The following is a 22,580-nucleotide window of genomic DNA, read 5'->3' as shown; positions in this document are numbered from 1 at the left end:
GCTTTTCAGCACTCAGATGCTATCCTAGCAGCAAACTATCAGGGATGTCAATTATCTTACGTAGTTCAACCTCCGCCATCTTGTAGGTGCCTCCATGCAGAACGGGGGAGATGGAGTGAGGAGGTAGAATGAACACCTGGAAAGTTTCTTTCATTGAACCGCTCTCTCCCCAACCATGCTGTGGCAGAGACCTAGACAGTCTTAGGACTGAAGGAGAACTCAGTGTTAGAGCCTTGACTCAGTTCCTTTGTCCTAAGATAAGAAGAATTGTAGTGACTTGCCCAAGGTCATCTGGCTAATTTTGTCATTATCCTCTTGTAATATTTGATACAGTTGATCTTGGAGAAAGAATGTCAAGGTGATAAACAAGGAGTTCCTTTGTACAAAGAAGTTTTTGTCCTTGTTATTATTTACCATGGAACATTGTGTTTGTTGGTGATAGTCTGAATATAGCCTGTTCTTTCTTACTTGTCAGAAGTCTGTATTTTGATAAGATAGAAATATATATTTATACTATATCTATATAAACACTCATACACATGCAGGTGTGTTTTGCTCCTATTAATAGTTCCTTTCTCTGCAGTGACAGGAGGCAAATGCGTCTGAATTTGTACAAAATGAAAACATCAAAGTTGTAAAATAAATTGATCCAATATATACTACATGAGGCATTTAAGTTCTGATAAGTCATGTGTGATGTAAGCTACAAGAATATGAAATGGCACACGAGTCTCCTTTTTTTCATAAAGCTAGAGTAAAAATAAAGTGTTCTAAAATAAAGGAGAATGTTATTTAAAAATTCAGGCCTCACCTTTTATTCTTTCTTTTCCCTTTGCCTGAAAAAATGCAGCACTCTTCTTAATCTTCTTGATTTTTAATCCTGTGATTTAAAAATGCCTCTGCTTGTTTCTCGGGACAGTAATCACACCATTTTGTTTTCATCATCTTTTAGAGACATTGGGTTGCTGGGCAGATTTGGGCCAGAATTCATCAGCTGAATCTTTTACTTGCTGGCTAATACTGACTCTAAGGAAGGAGATCGTACTTTGCTGACATTTTCCCTGGCTCTCTACAGTGCATTAATCAATTTACTTGTCAGTAGTTAATAACGGGCACCCTGGAGTCAGATTGCATGGGTTGGAATCCAGGCTCTACCTCTTTGTTAGCTAGGCAATCTTGGTTAGTTATTCAAACTATCTGAGCCTCACTTTTCCATTTTTAAAAACTGTGGATAATAAGAGCATCTCTCATACCGGATTTTTGGGAAGGTCAAATGAGATAATCCATACGAAGCAATTATTCTCTGGTGCAAATTAAAAGCTCTATAAAGGATTGCTATTATTATGATTATATATGAAATTAAGTATTCTTAATTTAGAGAGATGGAGAAGGTCAGATTACCTAGATTTTCCAAAAGATGCACCTGAATGGAACTGTGGCCCCCAATGGCCAGCCCACACAGGTGTTCACAGCTTTTCTATGGACCTGTCAGTCATGGAGTTGTTATTTTCTCTGCTCTCTTGACTTTCAAAGGACTAAGAGGAAGTCTCATTGTTAGCCACTGAAGGATATCCACTGGCCAGAGTACATCTGACCATGGCCTCTTATGGAACAAAAAAAATCATTCTTTATTCATGTTCTAACTTCCTCTCCAGGAAGTAAAACAATGCAGCAGACAACAACCTTCTGTCTAAGGTGAGTTCAGGCTAGATAAACAGATAAATAGACAGAGCTGTGCCCAGTTTTCTTCCTTTCTCGCATTCTTATAAATGTATGGTAAGATTGTTGGTCTAAAGTTCCTATCTCTCAGGGTGAATGCCCTGTGTATACATTTAAAATTCACTCATGTTCCTTCTCAGTAAACCACTCACCATCCCCCAAGGGGCTACTCTGATTTGTTCCATTTTGTATTAGTTTTCTAGAACTTCATATTCATTAAATCATAAAGTATGTTCTATTCTTTAGTGTCTACCCTTCTTCAGACTGTTGGGGGAGTTTGGTGGCATGTCTTATGCAGAGATACCAAGTTTATAAGTCACTAGCGTATCATTCTTTTTTTCTGTCCTCAAATGTCACTGCTGGGTAGAACTACCATTATTGAAAGGCTGGAATATGTGTAAGTGGGTACTCAAAATATATTCTCCGGTAGACAAAATGATACATTTGAGTCAGCTGTGGTTGAAATGTATCATTTTGTATCATTCAGGTAACTTTGGGGTTTTAAATTTCAATGAAACAGTGGAGAAATCGAATAGCCATATAAGCATCTGTCTTTGTATTTAAAAGAGGGTGTAGGGAGTGCCAGTTAATCCAGTAAACCTGGGAAGTGGTGAGGAATGTTCTGGTGCACCCTGGTATCAGTTGAGTTGTTGAGTTGTTTGCTTACCAAGGGTTAGTTACTTGAGTTTGTCTTGGTTCCCAAACTTGTATATGCCAGGTATGCTATTATTTTACTTACATACTTTAAAAATTATATAAATTGGTGAAATGTGAATGCAAGAAAGAAAGAGGCATATTGACTTTATGGCAACTAAATTTTTACGTTATGGAAAGGCACAATGCATTTAGGTGACTAAAAATTCTGTTCAGTTAAGTATGGATGAGACAATTGTTAAAGGGAAAAACTGTATGTAGGAAAAATCAGAACAATCTAGAATTACGCACAATGATGGCTTTACATCTGTCTTTGTCTTAAGGCAAAACAACTAGAAATGTATGGGGCAGTTTATGCAACAAAGACAAAGCAAAACCGGAGGAGGACCCGTGATCAAAGACAAGGCCAGTTCAGAAAAATTGGTGCATTTATGTTCATATCTATATGTGTTATTTTTCAGCTTTTCATTGCGGAAATATTAACCACATACAAAGTAAACACAACAACAAAATGAACCTCCATATACCCGTCATGCAGCTTCAATAATTACCAACTTTCTGCCTTTCCTGTATTGTTACCCATGCTTCCACCTACTTCTCTCAACTCAATCGCATTATTTTTCCTTGGTTCCTTTCATTTATTTACTTTTCTGGAGGTAAACTTTACATGCTTTGAAATGCACAGATCTTAGCCGTGCAATTTTGACAAACAGATAGACTTTTGTAATACACACCCTTACCACAATCTATAACATTTTTCCATCTCCTTCAAAACTTCCCTCATGCGCCTTCCCAGGGAATCCCCAGATGTGACCACTTTTCTGATTTTTTTTTTCATTTAGTTTCGTTTTCTGGAACTTCATAGAAATGAAATCGTGTAGTATGTACTCTTTTGTGTCTGGCCTTCTTTGGCTCAGCATAACGTTGGTTGAGACTCACCCAGTTGTGAGCGAGCTGAAACCAGTTTGTGAGAGTCAGTGGCATGCATCTCTTCCCAACTCTGCAATCACTGTCAACTCGAAATGGGAATATTCAAGTGGGAATATTTACATCATGGAAACTGGCAAACAATACAAATCAGGGTTTTCTCTACCCTGAAGGCTCACTTGTCAGCACATCACTGGATTCACTCATGTGGTCAGGTGAATCAGTAAAATAATCCTTTATATTGCAGACTAGTATTTCTTTATTATTATTATTATTAAAGAAGCCAGCCCTAACTGAGTGGGTCTCAGTCACAAATCCAGATTTCTAGGAAAGAGACTCTGAATGATCCAACTTGGGTCAGGTGCTTACCTCTACTCCACCAGTTAGAGCCAGAGGGTAGAGTCACAATAGAGAGAGATGGCTACCCGATACATATTCCTTTGGAAGAGCAGGGAGACAGGAGCTACAGAATCAAAGAAAAAATTTGCCAGGAATTAGAGAGAAGAGGTATGGGGAAAAAAGTCAGGGCCCCTCTTCTTCCCAGCGGGCAGCTGCCTGCCGAGGCCAGGCCATTAAAGAAGAAATGTGTTACAGGCTTTTCGGCTGTAGCTTAAGGAAATCGGGTTGATCTTTGGAACTTGTGCTACTGCTTAGTGAATTCAGCTGGTTAGCTGAATTTAGCTAACCTCTTGGGCTTTGAAATCATTGTTTACTTTCTTTTTTTTTTTTATCACTTTAGCTTGTTTGGGTTATTCTTTTATTCTCTCTGACCCTTAGTTTTTAATTTTATTTTATCTTAATTGTTCTTACCTCATGGTTTGCTCGTTGCCTTCCCCTTTCTTTCTTTCTTTTTTTTTTATAAATGTTATAATATGTTTCTACACCTTTTTTTTTTTCTTAAATAAATTTATGTATTTATTTATTTATTTTTGGCTGTGTTGGGTCTTCGTTTCTGTGCGAGGGCTTTCTCTAGTTGAGACGAGCGGGGGCCACTCTTCATCGCAGTGCGCGGACCCCTCACTATTGCGGCCTCTCTTGTTGTGGAGCACAGGCTCCAGACGCGCAGGCTCAGTAGTTGTGGCTCACGGGCCCAGCCGCTCTGTGGCATGTGAGATCTTCCCAGACCAGGGCTTGAACCCGTGTCCTGTGCATTGGCAGGCAGATTCTCAACCACTGCACCACCAGGGAAGCCCCCAAATGATTTTTATATTAATGAACTTTAAATTGACTGATCCACTGACCTAGTCCAGATCATATCAGGTAAGGCTACAAATTCTCATGAAGGTTTTTATTTTAAAAAATAATAAAATAAGGTACACATAAAATAAGACACACATAAAATAAGGCACACACAGAAACAGAATAAAATGCGAAACAGACAAAAGTGTACAACCCAGTGAATTATTACAAAGTGATCGTCTGTATCAAGGAATAGACCATTGTCAGCATCTCAAAAGTTCCCTTTTCCTCCCATCCAGTTATTACCTCCTTTATCCCTCCTTCACAAAGATTATCATTATCCTGACTTTACAGTGTCACTTCCTTGCTTTTCTTTAGAGTTTTATCACCTGCATATGTATTTCTAAATGCAATACTTTAGTAATGATGGCTTTCAAATGAAATCACGCATTCTTTTGTGTCTGGTGTGTCTTTTGCTAAAAATTATATTTGTAAAAATGTGTGAGTTTTTTTATGTTGTTGCGTGTAACAACTTGTTAATTTTAATTGCTTTATAATATTCTGTTGTATGAGTATTCTTTTTTTTTTTTTTTCTAATGCCATAAAAATTTGGGAGTTCTCAGTTTGGGGAAATGATAAATAATGCTACTGTGAACATTCTTGTATATGAATCCTGATGCATATGTATATACTTTTCTGCATCCATATGTGGATTTGTTGGGTCATAGAGTATTATCTTAGTCAGTTTGAGCCACTGTAACAAATTACCATAGACTGGGTGGCTTGAATGACAAACATTTATTTCTCATAGTTCTGGAGGCTGGGAAGTCCAAGATCAAGGTGCCGGCATATCCAGTGTCTGGTCAGAGCTCACTTCCTGGTTTGCCAGTGTCCGTCTTCTTGCTGTGTCCTCACAGGGCAGAGAGCAGAGAGAGGAAGCAAGCTCTCTTGTGTCTCTTCTTACAAGGGGCATGCATTAATCCCATTACGAGGACTTCACTCTCATGACCTTGTTATCTCCCAAAGGCCCCACCTCCTAATACCATCCCATTTGGGTTAGGACTTCAACATATGAATTTTAGGGGACAATAAATATACAGTCCATAGCAGGTATGTACCTTTTCATCTTTAGTAAGTGATACCAGAATGTCTTCCAAGTGTACTTATTTATGCTCACTCGGAATGCATGAGAAATTTCATTTTGCCATATTCTGTTTTGCTTTCCTCCTTAATTTTAGTCATTTTATGGATATATAGTTGCTGGTCAACCAAAAAAAAATGTTCCTCTTTATCTCTTACAATACTTTTTGCCTTAAAATCTGCTCACTATGACATTAAGATGGCTATTTTTTTCTTGTTTAATGTTTGCAAATTCTATCTTTTTCATCCTTTAATTCTTTGTCTACATCTCTCTTATATATAGCATATAGCATTTAAAAATTCAATCCAATAAGCCACCTTTTAATTGGAGCATTTAACATTTATCTTTAATATAATTTCTGATCTACTTGGATTTAAATCTACCATTTTATTATGTTCATTTCTATTTGTCCTAATAGCCCTGCATTTCTTTTCTCTTTCTTTTGGGTTAATACTTTTTAAAGTTTTCCCATTTTACATACTCTTTAGTGTTATCCTAGGGATTGCAACATGTATCCTTAACTTATCAAAGTATAATATTAATTGTTACTTTTAACCTATTTCCAGAAAGTAAAATAATCTTAGAGCATTTTAATGCCACTTACCCTTCCAACTAAATGCTACTTGTGTTGTTAGTTTTAATTATTATTTTATATAGTCAATATTCAAATATATTTACTCACACACCATTTTATTTGCTATTTCTTCTTCTAATTTTTTTTGTTTGTTTTTTACATTTCATCTGGTTTCACTTATTTCCACCTAAAGAATGCTCTTGGATATTTCTTTTAATATTGGTCTGTTGGTAGTGAATTCTCTCAATTCTTATCCAAAAATGTTTCTATTTCACCTTCATTAGAATTATAAATTAGCACTTGTTTTCTTTCAGCACTGTAAATATATCATTATCTCTAGCTTTTATTGTGGTGTTTATTTTTATTGTTTGTTTGTTTTGAGAAGTCAACACTCAGTGTAATTGTTGCTCTTTTTAAGGTAATCTGTGTTTTTTTCTCTCCTGTTTTGTTCTTGACCATAATCAGTTTTACTAAGAAGTGCTTAAACATGTATTCCTTTTTATTTGAACTTCTTGAGTTTTTAGGGTTTCTTGAATCTGTGTCTTAGAATATTCAGTTTTGGACTATTTTCTACCATTGTTCAAATGTTACTTCTGACCCATATTCTCCTCTCGCCCCCCACCCCCTTAATCTGGGACTATGATTTACACCCAGTTTAGACCTTCTCATTCTATTCTCCAGTCCTCTTAACCTTTCTTCTGTATTTTTTAATCTTTTTTTTCTCTTTGTCCTTCTTTCTAAATTGTTTCTTCTGATTTATATATCACTTCACTAACTCTCTCTTCATTACTTCTAAGCTTGTGTTAAACCCATCCTTGGGTTCTTAATTTTGTTGACTGTATTTTTGATTTCTAGAATTTCTGTGTGTGTTTAAGAATGTACCATGTCCTTTTTCATGGTTTCCAGCTATATTGAAATTCTCAATTGTATCTTTATAGCCTTAATTATAGTAATCATAGTTATTTTAAAGTCTGTGTTTGATGACACCAACATCTGCAGCCCCTGTAGGCCTTTTAAATTGCCTGTTGTTTCTGCTGGCTCTCATTTATTTTATCTTGCACTGTCACATGTGTGAATGTATTTGATTTCAACACAGACATTGTACTTAAAAATTGTAGAAATTGAGACCTAGTATAACGTCTTTCTCTAGAGATTATTTCTTTTGCTTCAACAGTGGCCTCTGGGCACTAGCAATCTGGGATCACCTCCATTTAATTTCTGGGACTGAGAGGATTGAAAGCTTGGCTATAGTTCCAATGAAGGACCACTTTTGGTTCACTCTTACTCCTAAGGGACAACTCTTCAGAGCCCTAACCCAAAGTATGTGGAATAGATCAGCACCTCCCTATACTCCCACGTAGGTCCTGGAGTCCAGCTTTTGTCTACCTATTCCTGGGATATTGTTGAGAACACTGCTCAGCCTCTTGGTCCCTTAGCAGCCCCAGGGGAAAAGTGAGCCTAAATCCTGACCTTGTATCTCTTGATTTCTCTCTTCTTCTGGGTGATGGATTGGTAATTACTTACTATCTTGTTGAGTCTCCAGTGCCTTAAAGCAAATGCTTGTTTACATCTTGTACAAGGTTGTCTGAATTATGGACTCTCATTACTACAAATGTAAGACTGGAGCTCTTTTAGCATCTAACTCTGCACTACATACAATTGAAGAAGTATCTGTCCTTGAAACGCTCCCAGTATGTTTAGGAATACAAAGTGTGTGATGTAGATTTAAAGGAAGAATACATATGGAAAGTCTCTAAAGCTAAAGGGAAGAGAATTAAGGGTGTACTGGAGTCACTAAGGACCTGATCCTGCTTTTTCTGTGTGACCGTGGTCTTCTCCTTTCATTCCACATTCTTTATTTGTCTGGTCTCATTCACTAGTCATGGCTTTAGCCTTATTGCTAAACATGCAGTCTGACGCTTTACCTCTTTTGAGCTTAACAGGTACAGCCCTCACTGTCTATGTATATATTACTGCAAGATTTTCACAGGTACCTCAAGTGCAATGTGTTTAAACCTATAGTCTTTCTAGATTTTTTCCCCCCCATTTAATAGGAAGGTATTGTTTTTCTTATCTGTATGAGAAACTTAATTTTCTTTATTAAGAAACTTTTATTGTAAAACACTTTATTAAAAAACTTTATAAACTTTATTAAACTTCACTAGATTCTGATTACTTTGCAAATTTTCTAAGCCACATTAAATGATCATAGCTTTAAAGTGCTGAACATTTCTGTAAACTGTTTTACCTGAAAACTGGTTAAGAAATGTTTAATGATACTAACCATACTTCATATTAAAGGATTATTTGGCTTTTAACCATATACAAGTGCTTTGGATTAACTTTTGTATTACACAGTATTGTGGTAGACATTTAATAATTTTTTCTTTCATTTGGTGGCTTATAATTTATTAAAATATTTTATTAAATATTCTGGAAATAACCTTAATAATAAATGATTACTTTTCTATTTTATGAAATACCTATTTGATGAACTGTAAGCAATTATGAAAAGTTATCCTTTTCAGGAATTTTAACAACATAGGTAAATATCCTTTATTGTAATACTGAGTGAAAAGGGACAAAAATCTATATCACTATAATTGTATCCCTCTGTATGTATATGTGTGTGTGTATGCATGTGCATATTTATCTTTCTTAGAGAAGCCTTTCACTCTTAAATTTACTTGAAAGTGAGGATATATTCTTCCCTTTTGCATTCAGAGATTAATTGAGAAAACTGTAAAATACTTGGCACAATTATTTCACTTGGGACATTTTTATAAAGAAAGAAAAAAGCTGAGTGGTAGGCCAGAAAAGCAGATAATTCTGTAATGAATTTCATTGACTGTACACTAATGGATTCCAGGGTACAATCTGAAAATTGGATGTAGAGCAAAATGGATTTAAACTGCAGGATGAGACCCATTATTAGATCAACTAATCAGTTTATGAAAATTAGCATTAAAAATAAAATAGCAAATATCAAAATACATCATATGTGTTAGGGTACATATTATGTGTCAAACACTTGTTCAGTTATACCCACGCATGTGTGGTTTTATTAGGTCATGGTAAAATGTACATCATGTGCTGACTATAAAAATTAAATCTTGTTCATTGTGTACGTGTGTGTGTGTGTGTGTGTGTTTGTAACCCATTGGAGTTCAACAGTAATCCATTGGATGATGTAGCAGAACAGTAAAGACCTGGAGTGTGAGTTAAGTGTACAGAAGGCTGGACTTGAAGATGAGAGAGAATGAACTGAAATACATAGAGTGTATGTGAATTATACTTTATTGCATTTAGCTTAAAGTGTATAGCTCTCAATGAAGGCTACAAGATAACATCAATTAGGGGCTGCTCCATGAGTACAACTTCTCAGGTTTTCTCTGGTTCTTTCAAGAAAGACATGCTTGACCCTTGGCTACTGTCTTTAGTTTCATGAGGGAGGTCATCCTGCAAGGTTGAAGGAAGTTCCAAATAGGATCTTGTTGAGCTTTTTAGGCCCCAGTCATGTCACTCTAAAATTAAAGAATAATTATTTAAGTGATTGAAAAAATTGCTTTTGACAAATCTTGTCACTTAGATTTAATATTCAAATTTTACTTTCATTTTTTTTCTATATCACCAGTGCATATTGTGTCTTTGGTCTCAAGTTATATGGTAGTGACTAAGTAACACATAGGCAATATTCATTATACTATCTTTTTTTTCTTTTCCATTATGGTTTATTACAGGATATTGAATATAGTTTCCTGTGCTATACAGTAGGACCTTGTTGTTTATCCATTCTATAGATAATAGTTTGCATCTGCTAATCCCAAACTCCCAATCCATTTCTCCCCCACATCCCCTCTGCCTTGGCAACCACAAGTCTGTTTTCTATGTCTGTGAGTCTGGTTCTGTTTCATAAACAAGTTCATTTGTGTCATATTTTAGATTCCACATATAAGTGATATCATATGGTATTTGTCTTTCTCTTTCTGACTTACTTCACTTAGTATGATGATCTCTAGGTCCATCCATGTTGCTGCAAATGGCATTATTTTGTTCTTTTTCGTGGCTGAGTAGTATTTCATTGTATATATGTACCACATCTTTATCCATTCACCTGTTGATGGACATTTAGGTTACTTCCACGTCTTGGCTATTGTGAATAGTGCTGCTATGAACATAGGGGTGCATGTATCTTTTGAATTATAGTTTTGTCTGGATACATGCCCAGCAGTGGGATTGCTGGATCATATCGCAACTCTATTTTCAGTTTTTTGAGGAACCTCCATACTGTTTTCCATGGTGGCTGCACCAACTCACTTTCCCACCAATAGTCATTACACTATCTTTGATATGCCACGTCAAAAGTCCTAGAAGCCTGGTAAGCTTGACCATGGCCCACCTCAGAGGATAAACCTTACATTGAACTGAAGTCTTCTACCTGTTGTCCTTGTATTATCCTATTCAGCATAGCTCAGACTTTGGAAATGTCTAGGATATTGTATTCTATGGATTGCCTAGGAAAGGAGAGAGATGGAGTCTAGCACACATCTCCAGATAAGGAAGGATAGCATTTTAAATTGTACTTCAAATCCCTGAAGTACAAGAGTTGGGGCAAGTCTTTGCTTGCCTGGATTGAGGACAGTATTGCTCTAGCCCTGCCTTCATTAATCCCATTCTCAGTTGTAGGAAAGGGGTCTTTGCAACAGATGTGTTGCGTAACAGTCTTAAAATAGCTGCCTAAAGCATGGAGCCATGGATATACAATGATCCAAAGCAAGGTGGGAAAATATGATACAAGATTATCAAAAGAGATACTTAAAAAGCGGGTTTGTGATATTGAATTCCTTACCATATTAAAGGGTTACTGATGTGTCGGATTTGACCTGTTTGGACTGAATTCTTCTATTCTCACCAAATTCATATATTGAAGCCCTAACCCCCCAATGTGATGACATTTGAAGGTGGGGTCTTTGGGAGGTAATTAGGTTTAGATGAGATCATACAGGTGGAACCCCCATAACGGAATTAGTAGCTTTTTCAGAAGAGAAAGAGATCAGAGTGCAGTTTCTCTCTCTCTCTCTTTCTCTCCCCCCCACTCCATCTCCCATGTGAGGATATAGCAAGAAGTCAGCTATTTGCAAGTCAGAAAGAAGGCCCTCACCAACAGCCAAATCTGCTGGCCCATCTTAGACTTCCTAGCCTCCAGAAAAGTGAGAAATAAATGCCTGTTGTTTAAGTCACCCAGCCCATGGTATTTTGTTGTAGCAGTTCAAGCTGAGCTGCTTAGTATTCCATTGCATATATGTACCACATCTTTATCCATTCATCGGTTGATGGACATTTAGGTTACTTCCATGTCTTGGCTATTGTGGATAGTGCTGCTATGAACATAGGGGTGCATGTATCTTTTGAATTATAGGTTTGTCTTATAAGCAGTAGGGAATGTTTTCTCTTCTCTGTCTGTTGGAGAGCTGGAGTATGAGCTGAACTAGCCTGAGTCTGACCTGAAATGGGGAGGACACGATACACTGTAATTGTTCCTGGCATTTGTTTGGCTAGTGCTCATTAAATTCTGCAGTTTCTCCAGCAGCCATTACCATAGCTATTGGAACAGGGTTAGAGCAGAGTGACAGACACTAAGTAGTATCTATGAAGCTAATATTAAGCATATTTAAAATAATCTCTGGGGACTTCTGGAATGTGTTAGGAGGAATTTTAAGAAATGCTCTACATTTTATAACAGTTGATAAAATAAATGCTATGATGCTGATGATAACAATGATGACCCTGATATAACCTGGGAAATTTGGCTTTTCTTGTTTATTCTTTTATATCTAGTCCTGAATTCCTACTTAGATGTCCTTTTTAAAATTTTATTATTAATTTTAGCACAGAGACAATTATTTACGCATTTTTATTCTTGGGGCCTGGAACATTCATTATATGTCTGATGATGGTATTGGTGATGATCAAACCCAATAGCAGAGAGGTAGGCATCTTTTCAGGTAGGAAAAACAGATGGCCTGCCTTCTTTTAGAATTTTGCATGATGCTCAAAGCTGAAGTTTTCCCCTTGTATAGCTAATTATAAACTTCCTGTTACATGAGTTTCTAAGGGGTGGACCATCTTGACCTTTTAATTATTAATGTCTTTTCTCAAATTACAATTATATTCTTAATCCTCCTCCTGCTAACTGGCAATTTTCTGATAGACTGAGTTTTCATTATTCCTTATTTCATTAATTGCAACTTGTATAATAATAGAATCTTCAGAACAGCACTTTACCAACTGCAAAAGTTATCAAGTGCTAATGAGCCCTTTTAAATGGCTTGTTAATTCACTGCAAGGCTTTCTAAGGTTCCATATTTCCTTTATTATTTCCCTGTTTTTCTACACATTCTTTTTTAACAAGTACTCTTTGAGATAATTTTAAATGTTCTTGGAAAAATTAATATATTTGATGGCCTTCAAGAGGGAGGGGATATGGGGAACATATGGATGCATATGGATGATTCACTTTGTTGTACAACAGAAACTAACACAGTACTGTGAAGCAATTATACTCCAATAAAGATCTATTAAAAATATATATATATATATATTTGATGGTCTTCTATATGTCAAGTATGCTCACATGGTCATCTTAGTTATTCTTTCAACAAGACCTGTGAGTAAGTGCTTCCTACTCCTCTCTAGCAAAGGGAAACGAGGACAAAAAATGCTAAGTGATGTGCTCAGCGTGGGGCAAGGATTTGAGTTCAAGTTTTCTGTCTTCAAATCTTGTGTTCTTCATTCTAGAGAACTCAAGGCGCTATGTTAAATGTTTACTGTAAAGACAAAATAAATGTGGAAAAAAAAAGTGGCCACTAAATAAATAACAATGGAAGGACTTTCCCCCATCAGATGCCCTCATTGGCTTTCCTCATCTGACTTCACTTTTCTTCATTATTCTACTCATTTCTTGCCTTTAATCTGACATAACTTTTCTTTTTTCATCTTTTTCTTTTCCAGTTTTCCAGCTAATATCCTGGAGTTATGTAGGAATAATTCAATTATCCAGATAAATGATCTATGTCCATATTTACCTATTAGCATTCTATTTCCACTAGATTTCACAAAATTTAAATTTAAGGTAATGAAAAATACCACTTTAGAATGGTTTTTGTGTAACTGATATAAACCTGATCACCTACCTGGGGTACAAATATAATCATGCCTTATTTTTTAAATTAATTGCTGAAGATGCTGCTTCTGCCCTTCAGAAGAATATCCTATGCCTTCTTATTGAGACCTCCATTGCACTCCTCCTTGAAATTGCCAAAGGATTCTGGGGTTTCCTGAATTCTTAGGGATTGAGTCTGTAAATGGAAGGCAGAATGAGAACTAAAGTCTAATCTGGCCACTAAAGGCCACAGCATTTGCCTCTGTCTCAGTTGTTGTAAACTGTTTCCACAAATCAGGTGGGCTTTTGTCCACTGCTGTGGACTGGTGCTGCTCACCCAGATCTTGGATCTTCTACATTTAGATTACAGTCCTTTCAGTGCACTTTCTCATGCTCGACTATTGCTACTGAAGTGGACCATTCATGTAAGAGGGGTTGGGTGGGGATGAGCTTGCAGCCTCAGTTGTCTATTCTGTTAGAACCTGCTTTCTGTATAAGTCTCCAGATGAGAAACTGTCCAGGTCACCAACTAGACCTTTCCTTCTCACCTCTGATGCCTTTGGTGATCTTTTCTGCCATTGAGAGTAATAGGAGAGTTTCTGTGAATAAATGTGGTTTAAAACCTTAGAATATTATTTTTCATGATTTTTTATTAAAAAGGCTAGTTGTTTCACATTGTTAAGAATTTTATAGAGTACTTTTTAAAATAGGTTTTTATTTCCTTTGTTCACTCTTTGGAGCAAGATTGTGGATTTGCCCATAATTAGAATCCATCATCCAGAAAACAGGTATAATTTAGGGTCATAAACATTTCCTCTAGCTTAGCTGTGATACCTTGGTCATGTCTTATAGCCTATTTATGTGTAAGACCCTCATTTGTGAAATGAAGGGATTGGATTAAAATAGAATCTACCTTAGGTATCCATTTTTTGGCTCATAAACTCCTTCTATAGTAATGTATGATCTCACTAACTTCCTTAGGTTTTTAAAAATCATTTCATCATTTTTTGTGTTGTATGATAAATAAATAAATTTAAAAAATTAATATATTATTACAGATTATAAGCTTGGCATTATTACTTAAAGTCCTGGTTTCTTCAGGATAGCCCTAGATTTTATATATTATCCTGGTGATTATTAGTAGCACCTATCATTCTCAAACTTTTCCAATTTGGATGACAAACTCTTTAATTATTTGGTTGTCTAAATACAATCTTAATAATAGTTATAAAAAATACATTTAAGCTTTTTCTAATTTAACAAGTAATACCAGCTATTCAATTTTTAAAAATTAATTATGTAACTGAACACATTATTAAGGGGCCAGAAATGTAAAGTGATATCTATCATGTTTAGTTGGGGACCAATTGTACATTAAAATGAAGGTATAAATTTAACTCTATGTGGCAACATCAACAAAACTGTTTATTTTATAAGATTGAACTTCTTGTATTTTGCTCTTAAAATTGTGAAGTGTTTTATTTACAAAATTATATTTTGTTCCTAAAAGATGAATTGAGAGAAAGGATTTGTGTTGCTATTGCCAGCCTTTGTTCTCAAATGAGACGTTTTGTCATGGATAATCTTTAATCGCAATAAAAAACAAACTCCGTATTATTGGTAAACTGTTTTCTTTTTTTTCTTTTTTTTTTTAAATAATGTTGAATTATTATTATTATTTTTTTTAAATTTTTATTTATTTATTTATTTATTTATTTATGGCTGTGTTGGGTCTTCATTTCTGTGCGAGGGCTTTCTCCAGTTGCGGCGAGCGGGGTCCACTCCTCATCGCGGTGCGCGGGCCTCTCACCGTCGCGGCCTTCTCTTGTTGCGGAGCACAGGCTCCAGACGCGCAGGCTCAGTAATTGTGGCTCACGGGCCCAGCCGCTCTGCGGCATGTGGGATCTTCCCAGACCAGGGCTCGAACCCACGTCCCCTGCATTGGCAGGCAGACTCTCAATCACTGCGCCACCAGGGAAGCCCTGTTTTCTTTTTTAACAGTTCTTTTTTTGTGTGTGTGTGTAACTAGAGACACCTTGATGTGCTGTATAAATATTTTGGTCAGTTAACAACCTGTGGATTTGGTAAAGAAAATCTTAAGGAAACATATAGAATATCATTTTTTTATTTTATTTTTTTAACATCTTTATTGGAGTATACTTGCTTTACAATGTTGTATTAGTTTCTGCTGTATAACAAAGTGAATCAGCTATACGTATACATATATCCCCATATCCCCTCCCTCTTGCATCTCCCTCCCACCCTCCCTATCCCACCCCTCTAGGTGGTCACAAAGCACCGAGCTGATCTCCCTGTGCTATGCGGCTGCTTCCCACTAGCTATCTATTTTACATTTGGTAGTGTATATATGTCCATGCCACTCTCTCACTTTGTCCCAGCTTACCCTTCCCCCTCCCCGTGTCCTCAAGTCCATTCTCTAGTAGGTCTGTGTCTTTATTCCTGTCTTGCCCCTAGGTTCTTCAGAACCACTTTTTTTTTTTTTTTTTTTTTTTTGTGGAACTAAAGACACCTTGATGTGCTGTATAAATATTTTGGTCAGTTAACAACCTGTGGATTTGGTAAAGAAAATCTGAAAGAAACGTATAGAATATCTTTTTAATGTTCCTTGTGAATTTGTATTTCAACATCAGTCTTCTTTAGCTGTCTGTCTTTAACTGATGATACAACACAGATACAAATTAAACAGTAAACATGAACAAAAACTATTGAGAACTGCATAATGGTCAAAACTGCCTGTGGATGGTATTCTGATGATGATACACTGGGTGAGGTCTGGCTTGTGAACCATTACGCATGCTCACTTAACATTCTCAACAAGGCATCCAGCTTGTTCGCGCTGCTGGTGGAGCAGGAGCCCTCTTCGTGGCAGGGCAACCACAATCACGGCTCAGATGCCGGTTGCTCTGGAATCTACAGCTGGTCTTTGCTGCTGCACTACCTCTGTGAGAGCATCACTCTGTGGGCACAGCTTTCTTCCACCGTGATTGCTGCTGCCATTGCCATTGGTCTTGGGAAAAGTTTGACTACTCTATTGGACCAGAGCACTCCAACTGTGAGTGCTATTCTTTGTCTTAATTTGCCTTAGTAAAACATAGGCCAGGAAGTACATTTCATCATTTTAAGATTTTTAGGATTTTGAGCATTTTTAAAAAAATTAATTTATTTTATTTATTTATTTTTGGCTGCATTGGGTCTTCGTTGCTGTGCGTGGGTTTTCTCTAGTTGCGGCGAGCGGGGGCTACTCTTCATTGCAGTGCGCGGGCTTCTCATTGCAGTGGCCTCTTGTTGTGGAGCACGGGCTCTAGGCGTGTGGGCTCAGTAGTTGTGGCACGTGGGCTCAGTAGTCATGGCTCACGGGCTTAGTTGCTCCTTGGCATGTGGGATCTTCCTGGACCAGGGCTCGAACCCGTGTCCCCTGCATTGGCAGGTGGATTCTTAGCCACTGAGCCACCAGGGAAGCCCGGATTTTGAGCATTTTAAGGATTTAGTTTGAGGATAAAGAAAGGGAAGTACAGCCTATGTAGAACATTTTGAAATTACTGCCTCTGTCGCTCTTGGAGTTTCTTATGTGATCAGGTTCTCGCTTCATTTCTGGTAGCCAGGAACACCTCACCCCCTAACCAGTCACTAGAATTGTTGTTAATGTATTTAGGCTTCAGTGTTTGCTAAGGTAAGTCCCAAATCTAAAAAATGGAAAGGTTTCCTGTGTCCTCGGGGACTGTGATATTATCTCCCAAGCCCTCCTTTCTTGTTTTAGGATTGACCTCTTTGTGGGATGATTGACAGTGGGAACATCAATTTTTTTTCCCCCAGGGAAATGTCACTCTCACCCATTGCAGTGTATTAAGACCCTGAGGGTATGTTCAGCACGTGCATTTCCCAATGTCAGAGTAATGTCATAAATAACACCATTTGGGGCTGCTAAAAGTTCAGTCCAGATGGGACTTGTTCAGACTTAGTTTTTTCTCAGTTTCTCTTCATCAAAGAGTCAAAGTGTATTGGGATCTAGTTTTACCCACGAAACCTTTAACAGTACCCGGAACATGAGTTAATCAGCCCCAAACACTGCAGTTTTTTTCCATTGTTATATTGCCAAAAATCATTCTGATTATCAAAAATAAAAAGCTATTTTCATGTCCTTTATGGTAGAATGTGAATTTGGTTAAAATCAGGCAAATGTACATTCATAATCTTCAAAGTAGGATGACTTTTACTGTGGAATGTGGGGTCTGATGGATTTTTAGGAAACAGCGCTCCAGTGGAGAGCACAGGATCTTAGAGCTCATCCACTTCATTTTCCTTCTGACACTTAACTTCCTTCTAGAATATCCCTGCCAACATGAGCTCTGAGACCAGCTGTGCTGCTCAAGGCTGTTGCTATGTGGATACAGAGCAAGAGACTCTCCAGGGGGCACAGAGGGTACGTGTGAGCCCAAGAGAAGAGGATAAACTTGCAGACCTAAGTTCAAGGAGCAATTTTAAATATATTGCACCAACAAGCTCGTGATCAGTAACTCCTTTGTTAATGAAGAGAATGCACATCTCTGTCAAGCTTCCTTTTCAGAAAGCAGAGGTCAAAATAATGAGTCCAGTGGAAAAGGGCCCTGTGTCAAGAAATGGGCAGAAAACAGGGCTGAAAGCGAAGAAAACTCTACCAGCACATCATCTTCAGGCTAATGGGATTCAACGGAGTGGGCTTCTGCCCCTTAAACACCTCTGCATTTGCTTGATTATGTCTTACATTTTTCAACAGGGAATAAATCCTCCACAACAGGAGATAAATAATGTAAAATCAAAGTGTGGAATTGAAGCTACTGAGTTCTGTCCTATTAGTCAAACTGTTTGTACAGCTATTTTGAGGGCACTGTTATCTCTCACCTGGGTTACAGTAACAACCTCCCAACTGTCCCCTAACTGACCTGAGTGATTTTTTTTCTGAAACTCATATCTATTCATGTCTTCCCTAATTAAGCCCTTTCATTGTCCTCCAGTTGCCCTTAAGCCTTTGACACTCAGAGAGCCTCCCAATCTAATCCCATCTGTTGTTACTATTTCCCCTGCTCCTCTTCCACCATCTTCTTTCAGTTCTTTTAACAGGAAACCCTTTGTTCCCACCCCTTTATACCTCTTGCTCCTTCAAACAAGCTTTCCCCTCGTTCCCCACCCTGCTTGATTTTAGGTTTCAGCTTAGAGTAATTTTCTCCAGGGGCTTTTTTGCTGACCTCCCCAACAGGGGTTAGAGACAGCCTAGGCGTGCTGGGTTCTCAACACAGCCCTTAGTGCCCTGTATTGTACAAGCTGTTTTGTTGTCTACGTCTCCCACTAGGTTGGAGTTTCTGGGCATGTCTTGTTGTCCACGGTATCCCCCACCCCTCCCATAGTACTAGCTTGGAATAGATGCTCAATAAATAGCTGTGAATGGATGATCAGATGGACAGATGAATGAATGAATGAATGAATGAAGCCCTTCCTTTTCTAACAAGAGAAAGTGATGAAGAGAATAGTTGGAAAAAAGTGTGCTGGCTGAAGATGAAGGGAGCAATCTTTTCCTTAACTTGAATCACTATACTTTCCTTAAAACAGTCAGGACAAAAAAAAAATTAAGTTGTTGGTTGGTTGGTTTTAAATCTTGCTACCTGTGAAATCTTGCTGCTGTGCGCCTCTGTTTTGTTTTCTATCATGGCCTTCTTTCCAAGGAATTTGTTATAAAAGAACATTATTCCAAGGTATCACTGTACAGAATTCAGTGTCACAAATATTTGTACTTGGTAATGTTCAGTGGGCACAGTCATTTAATCTCCAGTGTAGCTCTCACATGAATGTTATAAGTATTTCTGTTTACCTGGGACATCTGAGCCGGTAGGAAGAATATAGGACCGGAAAGCTGGAGGCTTGGGGTTTGTTCTTATTTGAATCATTACCTAGGTATCTAATATTAGGACACTAAACTTTCTATAACTAATTGCATTTAAGTACATGCATCATCTTTGAAATGCACTGGTGCTTTTTCTGACATCGTACATTGTGTGAGGATATAATGAAATAGCATATATGACAATACTGTAAGCTACTCTACAAAATATGCATGCTGAAAAGTATGATAGGAAGGGTAATAGCCAAGGGGTTTGGAGACCTGTAGCTAGCCTTATTTGTACTATTCATTATCCACTGTTTCTCTACTGCTCTCTTATCAAACAAAATAAAGCATAAAATAAGAAAGTTAGGCAGAGTGTTATTCTGAGATTCCTTTTAGCACTTAATGTTCAATCTAAGAAACTTGAGTATCTTATACTCATTAAATTTCTTAAAGCTTCCCATTGCTTTTTAATCCTTTCCTCGATTTCATGGGTTGTTGTAGTTCAGTGGCTGTCACAGGCGGTGTTGTCTTTCCTTCTTGTTCCATTGCAGTTATTTTCTGAATGTTCCAGATGTGCACCTTCTACTTTGATATATCTACACATTTCCTTAGAATGGAATGTTTAAAATCTACCCAGGAACCAGTACTTGCTAAAAGCTCTTTGTGTTTCCCTCCACAGCTATCCAAGATGACTTCAGTAATTGTATTCTGTAGAGCCCAGCAGGGATTATGTTACCCGAAATATTTTTCTTGCGTCTTGGCTTTTAAATTGATGTTCAGGACACCTATTCCCCAGTGTTCAGCCTGAAGGAAAGACAGCTCTCTGTTTCCCTGCTAATGCTAAACCAAAAAGGCCAATTCCAATTAAACAGTCTAGGAGATTCTAGTTGAATGGTGAATATTAGCGTCTTTCAAAGCTAGACCACCTGTCTTTAGGTGGTTTGTGGCTTTCTATTCTTGTGCAGTACAAGGGACAGATGCCTCACAAGTCAAACAAGAATGTGGAAAATAGAGATGAAACATGATTTCTTTTCGAGGGAAAAATCACTTCATTCTAGTACCTGCTTAGTTTTGCTGCTGCAAATGAGTAGCAGCTTATTCACAATTGTACTCTCCATTATTAGTTTAAGTGGGCTCTTCGTGCGTGTGTGCAATTTTCATTCAGACCCCTTAATCACTATGTGGAATATTTGTTCTTGGTTTCTTACAAATTGATAAGCATAGCTACAGGGAAATCTGTGTGGAAATTCTATTTTCCAACCGTTTGGTGGTTTCTCCTTAATTAGGTCTTGGGGTATCTATCTCAGGCTTCACTAATTCGTGTTTAACTGGATGGGAAAAATTCTGGCGGCAGCAGGAACCTTCCTCTGCCCCATAAATTAGAGAACGCCATCATTCAGGCACTCAGGTAAATCTTTTTTAAAAACCTGCAATAAGACTTTTACAGAGACGCTTATGAGAACCATACAGTATTATCCAAACATAGGAAGAAAAGTAGTTCTTAATGGGATATTAGTTACTATCTGTGGATTTGTTCTTACTTGCTGCTTTGCAGCTGCTATTGTAGACAAGAACAAGGGAAGAAGTGATGCTCTGAGCTGATGAAAACAGATGCTAGAAGCAATTATTACCAAGTTGTGGTTAGAGAAACAATCTGAGAAACAATTTTACAAAGTTTCCAGAAGGGTTTGTGCAAGCTACACACAACCAGGAACAATGTAACACACTACAGGAGGATTCAGTGATAAAAGTGACACTCTTCAGACAGACTTTAGTATTTACAAAGAGCTGCAGGGTTGAAAGGCTCTGAACCTTTGAGATGAACAATTTCGTATAAAGAGGTAGTACACCCTCAGGGTTAAGAAGCTGAACTCCAGAACCAGACAGACGTGGCTGATATCAGACCTTAGGCAAGTTACTTGACTCTTTTGGGCCACAATTTTCTTGTTGGTAAAAAGGGGGTAACGATAAGCTCTTTCTGTTGTTTTGAGAATGGAATTAGATAATGCTTTCCAGGCACATAACAAGTATTTAATAATATGTGTCAATAAATGTTGTCTATTATTGCTATTGTTACTTACAGGTTGTACCTTGGTGTGGACTTCGTTGATCCAGAGTATTTTGTCACAGACTGAGCATATCCAAATACTGTGTAGTACATTATAGCCTAGGACTGACTCAGAAATTGCATTTTGCAAAGAATTTTAAAGACTGTAGGTTTCACCTTCCAAATGGCTGCAACAATATTTTCCCAGCCCATTTGTTTGATAATATGACCTTGCCACTCCTCCCAAGAGATGGGGTCTATGTTTTCTTCCCTTGCTTCTGAATGGACTTGTGAGTGTTTTAACTTGGACTTGTGAGTGTTTTAACCAATAGAGTATGGAGGGAGGGACACCACGTGACTTCAGAAACTAGATCAGAAGCAGCAATACAGCTTTCATGTGGCTGGCTGGTCACGCTGGGAGCCTGACTTCCCTGAGGCTGCCATGCTGTGAAGAAGCCAAATCACGTGGAGAAGCCAAAGATAGGTACTCTGGTTGGCAGGCTTAATCTTTGAGTCATTCTCTCCCAGTCACCAGACGTGCAATTGAGTCTTCACATGATTCCAGCCCCCAGTCATTGAATTATCCCCAGCCTTAGGGTCTTCCCAGCTGAGACCTCAGACATCATGGAACACAGAGAAGCCAGCCCCACTGTGCTCTTTCCAAATTCCTGACCAAGAGAATTTTTGAGTGTAATAAAATGGTTGTTTTAAGCCACTGAGTTTTGGAGTAATTTGTTACATAGCAAAGATAACTGAGATAGAAATTTATCCTAGTTTGGCCAGTTCTGCCGTCTATGGATTTTCCAACTTAATCAGTCATCATTTACCATGTCCCTTTTTATACAAGACACTGTGCTGGAACAGGAATAAGCCAACACAGTCAAATAGAAAATAAACACAAGAATAAAGAGTGTTATAGGAATCATATAATTAGAGCTGCATAGCATAGAGTAATTCAGACATGGCCATAGTATGAATTCAAAAGAATAAGACTTTACCTTGGACTGAGGCAATCTTGGAAGGCTTCATGTAAAGACAAGGCTTATAGAGGGCCTTGAATTATAGGTGGGAATTGAATAAATAGAAAAGGGAGAAGAGAGAATCCCTGACAAAAATGTGAAAAAAAAAAAAAGATTTTGGAGGAAATGAGATGTGTGCACTGTATCTTAAAATTAATCTGCTAGAGTAGTATTTATCGTATTTACAAAATAATATTTACAAGGAGGAGTGCTTTTAGATATGTTCCTAATTCTAAGAGAATTACTTAGCACTTTATATAGACTGAATTAACTAGAAATA

The 22,580-nt window shown here is 37.5% G+C and overlaps 1 long non-coding RNA gene across 1 annotated transcript in view; it reads left to right on the top strand.

The window, feature by feature from the left end:
* The first annotated feature begins 2,736 nt into the window (after positions 1–2,736).
* The window catches only part of LOC309609800, an 85,710-nt gene continuing 65,866 nt past the window's right edge, over positions 2,737–22,580 (top strand). The window contains exon 1 of the long non-coding RNA XR_014233585.1: positions 2,737–2,778. This is a non-coding gene — a long non-coding RNA (uncharacterized lncRNA). The remainder of the gene's footprint in view (positions 2,779–22,580) is intronic.

The sequence above is a fragment of the Balaenoptera borealis genome, assembly GCF_965194805.1.
Source record: "Balaenoptera borealis genome assembly, chromosome: 13".
NCBI lineage: Eukaryota > Metazoa > Chordata > Mammalia > Artiodactyla > Balaenopteridae > Balaenoptera > Balaenoptera borealis.
The sequence above is the reverse complement of the archived record's forward strand: the minus strand, read 5'-3'. Positions and strand labels throughout refer to the sequence as shown.